General features: G+C 42.9%; 1 long non-coding RNA gene and 1 pseudogene across 1 annotated transcript; one reads left to right on the plus strand and one right to left on the minus strand.

The window, feature by feature from the left end:
* Window positions 1-2,535: 2,535 nt before the first annotated feature.
* Window positions 2,536-4,974, minus strand: LOC147356286 (uncharacterized). The gene is made up of 3 exons (XR_015143193.1): window positions 4,618-4,974; window positions 4,476-4,537; window positions 2,536-3,847 (listed from the first exon to the last, which is right to left on the minus strand). It is a non-coding gene; the product is annotated as an uncharacterized LOC147356286 (long non-coding RNA).
* LOC147356287 (U2 spliceosomal RNA) lies at window positions 4,227-4,385 on the plus strand (annotated as a pseudogene).
* Window positions 4,975-12,667: the final 7,693 nt, after the last annotated feature.

A 12,667-nucleotide genomic window follows, 5' to 3' on the forward strand; every position in this document is an offset into this window, starting at 1 on the left:
TCATGGCTGCAGTCACCATCTGCAGTAATTTTGGAGCCCAGAAAAATAGTCTGCCACTGTTACCACTGTTTCTCCATCTATTTCCCATGAAGTGATGGGACCGGATGCCATAATCTTCGTTTTCTGAATGTTGAGCTTTAAGCCAACTTTTTCACTCTCCACTTTCACTTTCATCAAGAGGCTTTTGAGTTCCTCTTCACTTTCTGCCATAAGGGTGGTGTCATCTGCATATCTGAGGTTATTGATATTTCTCCCGGCAATCTTGATTCCAGCTTGTGTTTCTTCCAGCCCAGCATTTCTCATGATGTACTCTGCATATAAGTTAAATAAGCAGGGTGACAATATACAGCCTTGACGTACTCCTTTTCCTATTTGGAACCAGTCTGTTGTTCCATGTCCATTTCTAGCACATTACATTTATTCTGCACTTTCTTTCTAGTCTAATGCCACCACTGATCTGAGAGGAGGTACGGGTCTGCAGCCTGGAGGTTGGGGACCCCTGCCCTAGGTGATGTCTCATCACCCTGGCCTGCCTTCTGCAAGAATTCCATTAAGTCAGTTTAGCCAGAACCCCTGTTATCCCTGGTGTTTCCTCTTAGTTGTTTTCTATCCCTGCACCTTGGCTCTAAATTCCCTCTTGCCCAAGCTGTGTTTGGAGTTGAACCCTGTCTTTCTCCACGCTGTAACATCCCATTGCAGTGGTCCCTATACCAGCATTAATGTCCTGGATGAAGTCTGCCTTATCATTTTTAGCACATGTCATTGAATATTTTTTCTTTAACAAGTAGCTTCATCAAGCTAAACTAGGGAAGGAACTTAGCTACTGAAGTCCTTAGCTACTTTAAGAAAAAGGAACAAATCCTGTTTCATATATGTGCAGGGTACTCTTTACCGAGGAATCCACCCACATGATATATGAATTTAGGGCCTGCAGAAGGCCTTCATACACACACACACTACAAATGAGACACAAGTCATTTTTTTTGACTTGTAGCCTGACACCTTTTAGGATCTCTAATTTTCTAATATACAAACCAGTACTTAAGATGAACCCTCAACTTGGTAATGCCTTTTATTATAATACCAAAGATGCCATTTTAAGTTCTCACTTTAACATCTTTTTGTAACTCTGAACATGTAACGATAATAGATAAAAGAAATTCAAGAGAACTTAAAAAAAACAGAGCCATCATCATTGCTAATTATTAGAGAAATGCAAATCATAACAATTTAATGAGGTACCACTTCACACCAAACAGAATGGCCATCATTTAAAAAGTCTACAAATAACAAATGCTGCAGAGGCTGTGGGAAAAAAGGGAACCCTCCTACACTGTTGGTGAGAATGTAAGTTGGTGCTGTCACTATGGAAACCAATATGGCGCTTCCTCAGAAAACTAAAAATAGAGCTGCTGTATGATCCTGCAATCCCACTCCTGGGCATATACCCAGACAAAACTAAATCAAAAAGATACATGCACCTCGATGTTCATAGCAGCACTATTCACAATAGCCAAGACTTGGGAACAACCTAAATGTCAATTGACAGGTGAATGGATAAGGAAGATGTGGTAGATATATACAATGGAATATTACTCAGCCATAGAAAAGGATGAAGCATCATTTGCAGAAACATGGATGGACCTAGAGATTATCATACTAAGCTAAGTAAGTCAGATGGAGAAAGACAAATACCATATGCTTGCCTGTGAAATATAAAATGACATGGTCTGAAAAACAGAAACAGGCTCACAAACTTAGAATACAGAATTGTGGTTGCCAAGGGGGAGGGGGGTGGGGAAGGGAAGGATTGGGAGTTTGGGGTTAACAGATACAAGCTATTATATATAAGACAGATGAACAACAAAGTCCTCTTATATAGCACAGGGAACAATATTTAATATCCTAAACTATAATGGAAAAGAATATGAAGAATGTATATATAACTGAATCACTTTGCCACATAGCAGAAATTAACGCAATGTAAATCAACTATACATCAATAAAATTAGAAACAAAACAAAGCCAGGTTCAAAAGCAACAGATGCACCTTTGAGGATCAGAAACTGTGCAAACAAAGTGGTAAGTGGGGCTGAAGCCACAGGCCTGCTGGGCCCTGCATCCAGTCAGGCAGAGGCTTCTGGGTGCTTAGAACCAAGTGCCCCATGTGAGGCGCACCAGGTTAGTTGTATAAACAAGACAGCTGATAGCCAAGCCCTGCAAAATTGGTATTGTTGTCCACAAAACAGAGTAATTCTTTGCTTCAAGCAGCTTTTTAAGAAAACACCTGTTTGACTGCCTCTTATAAGTGCACTGCCAGTCAGTTTCATAATTTCTTATATTCCATGTAGTTTGACTGGAGAAAGTTAATTTAAAAAGTCCCCACTATCTTTCTGATTATAGCCAGTAGTTCCATTACTTGATGTGGGGCTATAATTATTCATCAGACACATTACTGAACAGTGTGAACAAAAGCTACACACTTCTGGTTACTAAATCACCATCCTGGTCTGTTGTCAGTGATATGGCATCACATTTTATCAATTTTTCATTCATTTATTTATGAGTTTCACAGAGATGGTAAGCCACATGTAGAATACTCCCCAGGTAAAATCTAGAGCAAATGGTTTTTAGAAGAATGTCAATACATTCTCTGGAAACTAGAGAAAAAGTAACAAAACAAAAACTTCAACAATTACATTTAATTTGAAAATTTTATACAGCAGCAATCAGAATGAACAGAAGCTGGGACTTCCCTGGTGGTCCGGTGATTAAGAATCTGCCTTCCAATACAGGGAACATGGGTTCAATCCCTGGTTAGGGAACCAGAATCCCACATGCCACGGGACAACTAAGCCAGCACACCACAGCTACAGAGCTCTTGCGCTCTGGAGCCCCCATGCCGCAACTAGAGAGCACCCGGAACACTGCAAGGAAAGATCCCACCTGCCGCAACTGAAGACCCAACACAGCCAAATAAATTAAAAATATATATACAGGAGCCACAATAGAGGAGCTGGTGCCATTTTTTTTAAAATTTATATTCTTGGTAGGTACAGGAAGAGAAACTATTTTCCCTCTTTCTTTAATTAAAAATCAGATCAGATCAGTCGCTCATTCGTGTCTGACTGTTTGCGACCCCATGAATCACAGCACGCCAGGCCTCCCTGTCCCTCACCAACTCCCGGAGTTCACTGAGACTCATGTCCATCGAGTCAGTGATGCCATCCAGCCATCTCATCCTCTGTCGTCCCCTTCTCCTCGTGCCCCCAATCCCTCCCAGCATCAGAGTCTTTTCCAATGAGTCAACTCTTCGCATGAGGTGGCCAAAGTACTGGAGTTTCAGCTTTAGCATCATTCCTTCCAAAGAAATCCCAGGGCTGATCTCCTTCAGAATGGACTGGTTGGATCTCCTTGCAGTCCAAGGGACTCTCAAGAGTCTTCTCCAACACCACAGTTCAAAAGCATCAATTCTTCGGCGCTCAGCCTTCTTCACAGTCCAACTCTCACATCCATACATGACCACAGGAAAAACCATAGCCTTGACTAGATGGACCTTTGTTGGCAAAGTAATGTCTCTGCTTTTGAATATGCTATCTAGGTTGGCCATAACTTTCCTTCCAAGGAGTAAGCATCTTTTAATTTCGTGGCTGCAGTCACCATCTGTAGTGATTTTGGAGTCCCCAAGAATAAAGTCTGACACTGTTTCCACTGTTTCCCCATCTATTTCCCATGAAGTGGTGGGACCAGATGCCATGATCTTCGTTTTCTGAATGAGCCCTCAATAATTACTCCATGTGAACTCAAGGTAATAGTCTTTCTATAGAGTTGTCTTTAAACTTCATGCCTGAATTAGCAAATTTAAACAAAGAAGGAAAGTACGTTTTAGAATAGCCATCAGTTTGGTGGGTTTTATTTAGTGATGAAAGTATGGGGCAGATGTACCAAGAGGTTAGCCATTCCAATTACCAAAAAAAAAAAAAAAAAAAACCCCAGCATAGATAAAATGTATATTTCTTCAATCAGATTTTTACCATAATGCTTCCTGAGTGAGATCAGAAATCCTCAGAAATTTCTCAGAAAGCAAGAAAAGCAGAAGCACAGATGAATTCACCATCAGTCCACCATGATGTCAAAACCACTAACGATTCTTTTCATATGACCAAATGTCCCCTTGTATTATTAAATGAGTATTATTTAATATTAGTTAGCATTTATATTGTACTACTGCTTCTCGGCCTTTTGGCTAAGATCAAGTGTAGTATATTGTACTTCTGTGCATCATATACCTTGTCCTTTATTATATCTGATTCATAGGTGTTTTATACATAATTTTGGAATTATTTCCTTCCCATAATACTTCAGTGTAGCAAAGTTGACATCTTATTTTTAACACATCTGTGCAAGATGTGAAAAATTCCTAGTAAGTCTAAAAGAAAAAAAAAAAAACTCTTGACCTAAATGGAAATAAATACCTGTTATCAAGTCCAACTTCATACTGCTAGCTGCACGACAGGCCAATAGGCTGAGAGATGGGCTGTTGGGGCAAGGAATAGTGACTTTATTCCCGAAGCCAGAGACTAAGATAACGAACTCATATGGCAAAAACTATCTTACCTGAGTTAGAATCAGGCTTCTTTTATACTAAAAAGGGAGGGTGTAAAGTCAAGCACTTCCTGGTTCCCATCAGCCTCTGGAGGGGACGTGTTAATTTCTTCCTCCCTGCAGTCATTCACACGTAGACCTGGTCAGGATGATTCCTCTGAGCTAAACAAAGGTGTTTTAGCTTAATGCTCATTATCTGGGAGGCAAGGTTCCCAGAGTTGGGCCATTATGTGTATTTAAGCTTATAGGCAACATCCCCTTAGTGATTAGTTTATAAGAGAACACAAAGGTTCTTCCCTATTACACACCTAAAAATTAAATGTAGTTTTTAAAGACTAGGTTGTTAACTAATAGCACCCCAAATAATCATAGGAAGATAGAATAGTAGAATTACGATATCTAATCTCTCATCTGCTTTGAATTACTTACATTTTCCCCAGGTTTATGAGGTACAATTGGCAAATAAAATTATATATATTTCAAGTGTACAACATGATAATTTGATATATGTATATTGTGAAATGATCACCGCAGATCAGATCAGTCGCTCAGTCATGTCCGACTCTTTGCAACCCCATGAATCGCAGCACGCCAGGCCTCCCTGTCCATCACCAACTCCCGGAGTTCACTCAGACACATGTCCATCGAGTCAGTGATGCCATCCAGCCATCTCATTCTCTGTCGTCCCCTTCTCCTCTTGCCCCCAATCCCTCCCAGCATCAGAGTCTTTTCCAATGAGTTAACTCTTCGCATGAGGTGGCCAAAGTACTGGAGTTTCAGCTTTAGCATCATTCCTTCCAAAGAAATCCCAGGGCTGATCTCCTTCAGAATGGACTGGTTGGATCTCCTTGCAGTCCAAGGGACTCTCAAGAATCTTCTCCAACACCACAGTTCAAATGATCACCACAAATCAAGTTAATTAACATATTCATGACCTTACATATTCACCTTTATTGTGTTACGAACACTCAAGATTTACTCTTTTAGAAAATTTCAAGTATACAATGCAGCGTAAGCTACAGTCACATACTGTATTGGATTTCCAGAACTTACATTTTATAGCTGAAAGTTTGTACCTTTTGACTAACATTTCCTCACTATTATTTACATTTTAATAAGTGGTGTTTACCTTAAAAAGAATGTAATGTTATTCTCCTAAAGGTTTAGTTTAGTTGCTAAGTCGTGTCCAACTTTGTGACCCCATGGACTGTAGCCTGCCAGGCTTCTCTGCCTATGGGATTTCCCAGACAGGAGTACTGGAGTGGCTTGCCATTCCAGGGGATCTCCCCAACCCAGGGACTGAACCTGCATTTTCTGCTTGGTAGGTGGATTCTTTACCACTGCACCACCAGGGAAGCCCCTTAGTTCCCTGTGTGTATGTGTGTGTTAGTTGCACAGTTGTGTCCAATTCTTTGCAACCCTGTGGACTGTAGCCCGCCAGGCTCCTCCGTTCATGGGATTTTCCAGGCAAGAATACTGGAGCGGGTTGCCATTTCCACCTGCACCCCATGCAGTGGAAGCGTGGAGTCCTAACCACTGGACTACCAGCGAAACCCAAAGAGCGTGCATGTGTATTTTTTTTGCTGCACCACACAGCATGAGGGATCCTAGTTCTCTAAACAGGGATCACATCTGTGTCCCCTGCAGTGGAATCACAGATTTTTAACCACTGGACCACCAGGGAAGTACTCCCTGCCAGATGGTTTCTAATGGTTGATGGAAGAAATTTTCACATATTGAGATTTGAGGAAGTCTTCCTGGCTTGTACATGATTCGGCTTGAACTTTATGCCAGTTAGGACATTCTGTCTGTGTCCATCACACGTATATTGTACAGCTGCTCTAACCATTAAAGAAAAGGGTGTGCTGTCCAGAAGTAAAGAATGTCTGTTTTGAAGACAGAGATAAATGCCCCATTTCCTGGGACATCAATGCAAGTATTCCTTTGATGATAAGGATCCCTTCCCGGCACCAAGGTCGTACTGACTCACTGGATGTGCTAATCTGTCTTTTTTTTTTTTTTTTTTTTTGAAAACTTGAAGGAATGTACCCTGGTCATGTTTGATGTTCTTTGTTCTGATAAGATACAAAACTGCTGAAAACCATGCTTCTCTGGGGTAAATTCCCAGAGCTACTAAGAAGCTGTCTTCTGGGCTATAATTCTCAGTTTGGCTTGAATAAAACGCCCCTCTATTTTTAGATTGGTTATTGATTATTTGCATTGACAGTACATTGAGGTGAGGGTGATTATGTGACCTCTGACTGCCCTCTATCCCTGGGACTCTGATCCTCACAATGGTATTAACTCTTCCAGTCTATCTTTTTTCTTCTCTCTTTAATTTACCACATTATGTATCTCCATCTTCTCAAGGCTCTAGCACATCCTCTACATATCTGTGCCCACTCTGGTTGAATTTCAGTTTGTGTTTACCACCTAAAAATTGCCTTGATTAATGGTTTATGCCCCAGGGACCTAGGACCCATCTGCTATGGATTGAATGCTTTTGTCTCCCCCAATTTTACATATTGCAATCCTACGCATAGTGTGATAATATTAGGAGGCACAGTCTTTAGGGTGTGATTAGGTCATGAGAATGGAGCCCTCCTGATAGGATTGAAGAGGCCCCAGAGAGCTCTCTAGTTCCTTCCACAACATGAGGACACAGTGTAAGATGGACATCCATGAACCAGGAAGCGGGCCCTCCCCAGACATCAAATTTGATAGTACCTTGATCTTGAGCATCCCAGTCTCCAAAACTGTGAGGAATAAATGTTTACTGTTTAAGCTAGCTATCTATGGTAATTTGTCAGCCTGAGCTAAGACACTGTCCTTAGCAATTTCACTCTTTCTAAAATGAGGACAAAGTCTGGCAGGAAAGAAACGCTGAGGCTGGTATCTACTTCCTAAAGTAACGAAGCCACGTTTGACAGGCGGATGGACCCCCCTGCCCCCTGGCTTTGACCATGCCAATATGAAGACAATGGACTCCATCTTATACTCTTTGAGTATCCACTCTGCTTTTTGTCTTTTTTTAATTTTTTGGCCATGCCACGTAGCATGTGGGATCTTAGTTCCCTGATCAGGGATTGAACCCATGCCTCCTGTATCGGAAGCATGGAATCTTACTTAACCACTGGACTGCCAGAGAAGTCCCTCCACTCTGTGTTTTAGTTAAGGGCAAGTAAATACCTGGAAAGTTTAGTATTTTACCTGTGAAATATGTGTTAATTTTCTATCCTAGAATATAACCCGCTTGAGGACAAGGGTGGTACTTTTCATTTCTATCTCTCTAACTCTTAGCACAATGCTTAGCACCTAGTGCTCCATCCCCAGCAAATGGTAGTTGAATGAAGAGTTTTGCCTATGTTAGCCCTGCTCTCTCATGACTGTTTTCCTCCATTCGTGCTTTTTTCCCACCTAGCTCAGCCTGGGAGCACTTTGGTTGGAGTTGGAGTTGGAGTTGGGTCACACCGCTCAAAGCTACGGACATGGTTGCAGAGGGAAGCACTTGGCTCACCAAGAGAATGATGGTTTCTGGCCCCTTGCCCTCATTTAGAACTTTCTGCCACATACCGATTTCTGAAGGTTACAAATGTGTCAGATTTCTGACAACCAGGAAGTTTTGTCTTTGCTGAAATGTGAATTCACTTGAATGGATTTAGATAACCAGTAGGTTCCTTGCACTTTGGCTTTGAGTTTCTTTGCCTAGAATCTCCTTAAAAAGTGGACTTGAATTACTAAAATGAAATGAATGAAATAATTGTATAGTCTAAATAGTCTAAATCCCTCATTTTACAGATTAGGGAACTGAGGGACTAAGTGACCACTTAAGGTTATGTGTTTACTAGTGCAAAACTGAGACCAGAACCCAGATCCTGCGCCCTTGGCCCCACTGCCCTCTCTAGGGGAGAAACCTAGCAAATGAACTAGAGAAGCACAGTGTTAAAAGAACCTACTGTGACATCAAAAATATAGCATGTGGCACTCAAAGCCAGTGCACTGGGACAACCCTGAGGGATGGGATGGGGAGGGAGGGTTCAGGATGGGGGACACATGTACACCCATGGCTGATTCATGTCAGTGTATGGCAAAACCCACTACAGTATTATAAAGTAATTAGCTTCCAATTAAAATAAAATAAAATATCACAAAAAATATAGCATGTTGGGGTGAGAGGGGGTGGATAAAAAGGTAGAGCTTTAGCATGCATTTGAACTTGTCATCAACTTAAAAAAAGTAAAATTTGCAGTTATGAGATAAAAAGACCTGGAGATGTAATGTGCAGCATGGTCACTACAGTTAATAATTATGTATTTTAAAAAATTACTGAGGACTACCCTGGTGGTCCAGTGGCTAAGACTCTGCGTTCCCAATGCAGGAGGCCCGGGTTCAATCTCTGGTCAGGCAGCTAGATCCCACATACCACAACGAAAACCCAGTGCAGCCAAATAAGTATTTTAAAAATTACTGTATTGCATTTGGGAAAGTTGCTAAGAGAATAGATCTTAAAATCTCATCACAAGAAACAACAAATGTGTCGCCATATGTGGTAATGGACATTAAATTTATAGCAGTGATCATTAAATTATGTTGTACACCTAAAACTAATACAGTGTTATATGTCAATTATATCTCAAATAAATAGGTAAATACATAAATCCACTATTGAACTAACACCACTGAATTGTATACCTCGAAATGTTTAAAACTGTAAATTTTATGTTATAGAAAATTTACCACAACAGAAAGCAATTCAAAAAATATTTATCTGATATGAACCTATGTGAGTTGACACTGTTTTTCCCTTTAGTCTTCTGCCTGCTGGTCTTGTGGAGAGAAAATTGCTCCAAACTTGTAGCACAGAAGCCCCTTTGCCTGTGGAGAGCCGGCACGCATGAGCCATGACCCAGCCCCAGAGCTGGGAGAGTCCAAACGCGGCAACATCTGAAGAGACTCCTGACCACTTGGCATCTCTTCAGATCTGAGCACAGGCCTCAGCAGGCTTGCCCCAAGGGCTCTGCTCATAGCCAGGTATGTACCTGCATATGACTGCCGGGAGGGTACTTGCTATTCTCAGACAGTCTGGTATAATTTAACTGAGAGAAAACACTTTTCAAAATATAAAGTTACCAGAGGAAAGTAACATAACCAGGTATATATTCAAAGAGGCTTCCCAGGTAGCGCTAGTGGTAAAGAATCTGCCTGCCAATGCAGGAGACATAAGAGACATGGGTTTGGTCCGGGAAGATCCCCTGCAGGAGGGCATGACAACACACTCCAGTATTCTTGCCTGGAGAATCACATGGACAGAGGAGCCTGGAGGGCTACAGTCCATAGGCTCACACAGCGTGGGTCACGACTGAAGCAACCTACCACGTGCGTACACTGGAAAGTTTTGTTTCTGCCTTCATCTCGCCAATTCCCTCTCCCTTCCAACAGGAAGCCATTTTCCTGTGTGTGTGTGTGTGTGTGTGCGTGTGTGCGTGTGTGCGTGTGTGTGTATTCCTCCAGTGTCAGACATTTTATATTACCACTTTTTTCCCTCTCCGAAAATACTCGATTCTTAATTTTTCTCTTTTGAGTTCCTCCTCATTCACTGACACCAACTCACGACTCCTTCCTAGATGCGAAGACAAGGGACCACAGGCAGTGGGAGGGAGGCAGAGGAAGGGGAGGGTGAGGGGGCTGGTGAGACCCTTGATCTCTATGTCGGGGTCTGGGGTTTAGGTCTTCTGATCATTCTAGGTTCCTTGGTTGGGCCCTACATGTTTGCAGAAAGAAATCAGATGTTGTGAGGAGGGTTAGGCCTCAGTTATGAATTTAGGAGATTTGATTAGACCCAGAACATGGATCTTCTCAGGGGAAAGATCTTTTGTTAGGAGTAAGGATGTAATTCCCAATGGGTAGAAAGAAAATCTCTGGCCTAAGGCAAAACCCAGCCCAGGAGGATATATAGATACTGTGATGGGTTGGCGTGGGTGTGGGGCCTGACCTGTACCTGCAGGCAGGCCAGCACTGGAGCTCAGATGTCCAGTCCCCCAGTTTCTGGACGTTCACCTCTGTGAAGACTGAACCTGTCCTGCCCACTGGATGGAGCAGGCCTGGGAGCCAGTGAGCTCAGGGCAACGGCTGCCTTGCCTACCTGCCAGCTCCAAGCTATGGCTGGGGTTCCTTGCTGGTGGTAGTGATGGTGTGTGTGTAAGAAGGAGTCAGGGGTTGCTTCATGACAGGATGGAGAGGAAATTGGGGAGTCAAGTGCTCTCCTGGAGGCCTGGGCAGATTGTCCCCCTGAGACCAATTACCCTTGGAAAAGGACCATCCTGGGAAGCAGGCTCACTTAGGATTGTGGGGGGCAGTTTGATGGAGAAAGGGGGACTTCCGCCATGTTTAGGGCTGGGACTCTGCATGGATGTTCATCTCCTAAGTTTCAGGAAGAGTTCATGGCTGCCCAACAAATGGATTACAAGGCAGAAAATATTATCCTTAAGAATATTCATGAGAAGTGTGTTATTCCTGGATGCATTTGAACTTTTTTGTTAGACAATGCTTTCACAGATTTGGTGAGTGTTGAAATTTTTCACAGCCTGTGTGTGGTTGTTTTTGACGATCTTGCCTTTTAGACATTAGAAGGTGGAGGTGCCATTCTCTACCCTCCCTCCACCCTCCACCTCAGGAGGTGGATTCCTGCCAGAAGGAAAGTTCAAGACACTCCCTCCCTGCAGAGTAAGCCATGGCCTCCTCACTACACTGATATTGTGGGCAACAGCACCGATTGGTTATCTGGAGAAGATCTGTTCCCTGGTTGGGTCCTATGTTTGGGAAGAGTTCAGAGAACTTTGTGAGGAGGGTCAGGCTTCTGTTGAACCTTGCGTTGTTTAGTTAGGTCCAGAACAGAACTCGTGATTAAAGTGTCAACATTACTTCCCTGGTGGCTCAGCTGATAAAGAATCTGCCTGCAACACAGGAAACCCAGGTTCGATCCCTGGGTTGGGAAGATTACCTGGAGAAGGGAATGGCTACCCACTCCAGTATTCTTGCCTGGAGAACTCCATGGACAGAGGAGCCTGGTGGATTACAGTCCACCTGGTCGCAAAGAGTTGGACACGACTGAGCACCTAACACTCACTTTTTTACACTCATAGGTTCTCTTTCCTCCCATCTAAAAGTACCCTGTAGGGACTTCTCTATTGATCCAGTGGTTAGGACTCTGTGCTTCCATTGCAGGGAGAACTGGTTTAATTCCTGAGCAAGGAATTAAGATCCTGCATGCCACATCCAAAAAAAGAAAAAAGGTACAGGATTGTAAGCCCCTGATGTAAAGGATGTATTTTTGCTTTACTTTGGTTACCTGATGCAAAGAACTGACTCATTGGAAAAAACCTTGATGCTGGGAAAGACTGAAGGCAGGAGAAGGGGATGACAAAGGATGAGATGGTTGGATGGCAACACTGACTCAATGGACATGAGTTTGAGCAAGCTCCAGGAGTTGGTGATGGACATGGAAGCCTGGCATGCTGCAGTCCATGGGGTCGCAAAGAGTTGGACACAACTGAATGGCTGAACTGAACTGAAGCAAAGGGAAAGGGAGGAAAGCAATATGATCTGGCCTGATGAAGCCTTTTCGCACTTGCATCCACAGCAAGACACAGAGGAGGGATGAAGGCAGGCAGGGCAGGAGGTGGGTGGGTGGTGCTTGGTGGCTGTCTGGATCTGGCTGGCCACCCCCCTCTAAGGATGCATGTGGAAGTGGGGCATGGGAATGGTTTGATGCTCTTTTACAGAACTAGTAGAGTTAGGTCCCAGAGTCTTATTTCTCAGCTCTCAGTCTCCTAGTGCCAGTCAAGCGGCCTTAGCTCATTTTGAAGTGGAAACAAGTCCATGGATACATTTCCCCAAATAACTTAGAATTACATGAATAACTTCCCTAAAGTCACGCTTTAAGTGTTATGACAAAAACAGATGAACAGGAGCGCAGCAGGGTTGCAGAGCTGGCTTAGCCTTTTGGAAGCTAAATAGAGAAAGAGGACTTTGATTTTATTTCTTAGGAATTCTCCCTGACCCA

Source organism: Bos grunniens, chromosome 16 (genome assembly GCF_055505025.1).
Source record: "Bos grunniens cultivar Pamir isolate PY7600 chromosome 16, Bosgru_T2T1.0, whole genome shotgun sequence".
In the NCBI taxonomy this organism is placed as follows: domain Eukaryota; kingdom Metazoa; phylum Chordata; class Mammalia; order Artiodactyla; family Bovidae; genus Bos; species Bos grunniens.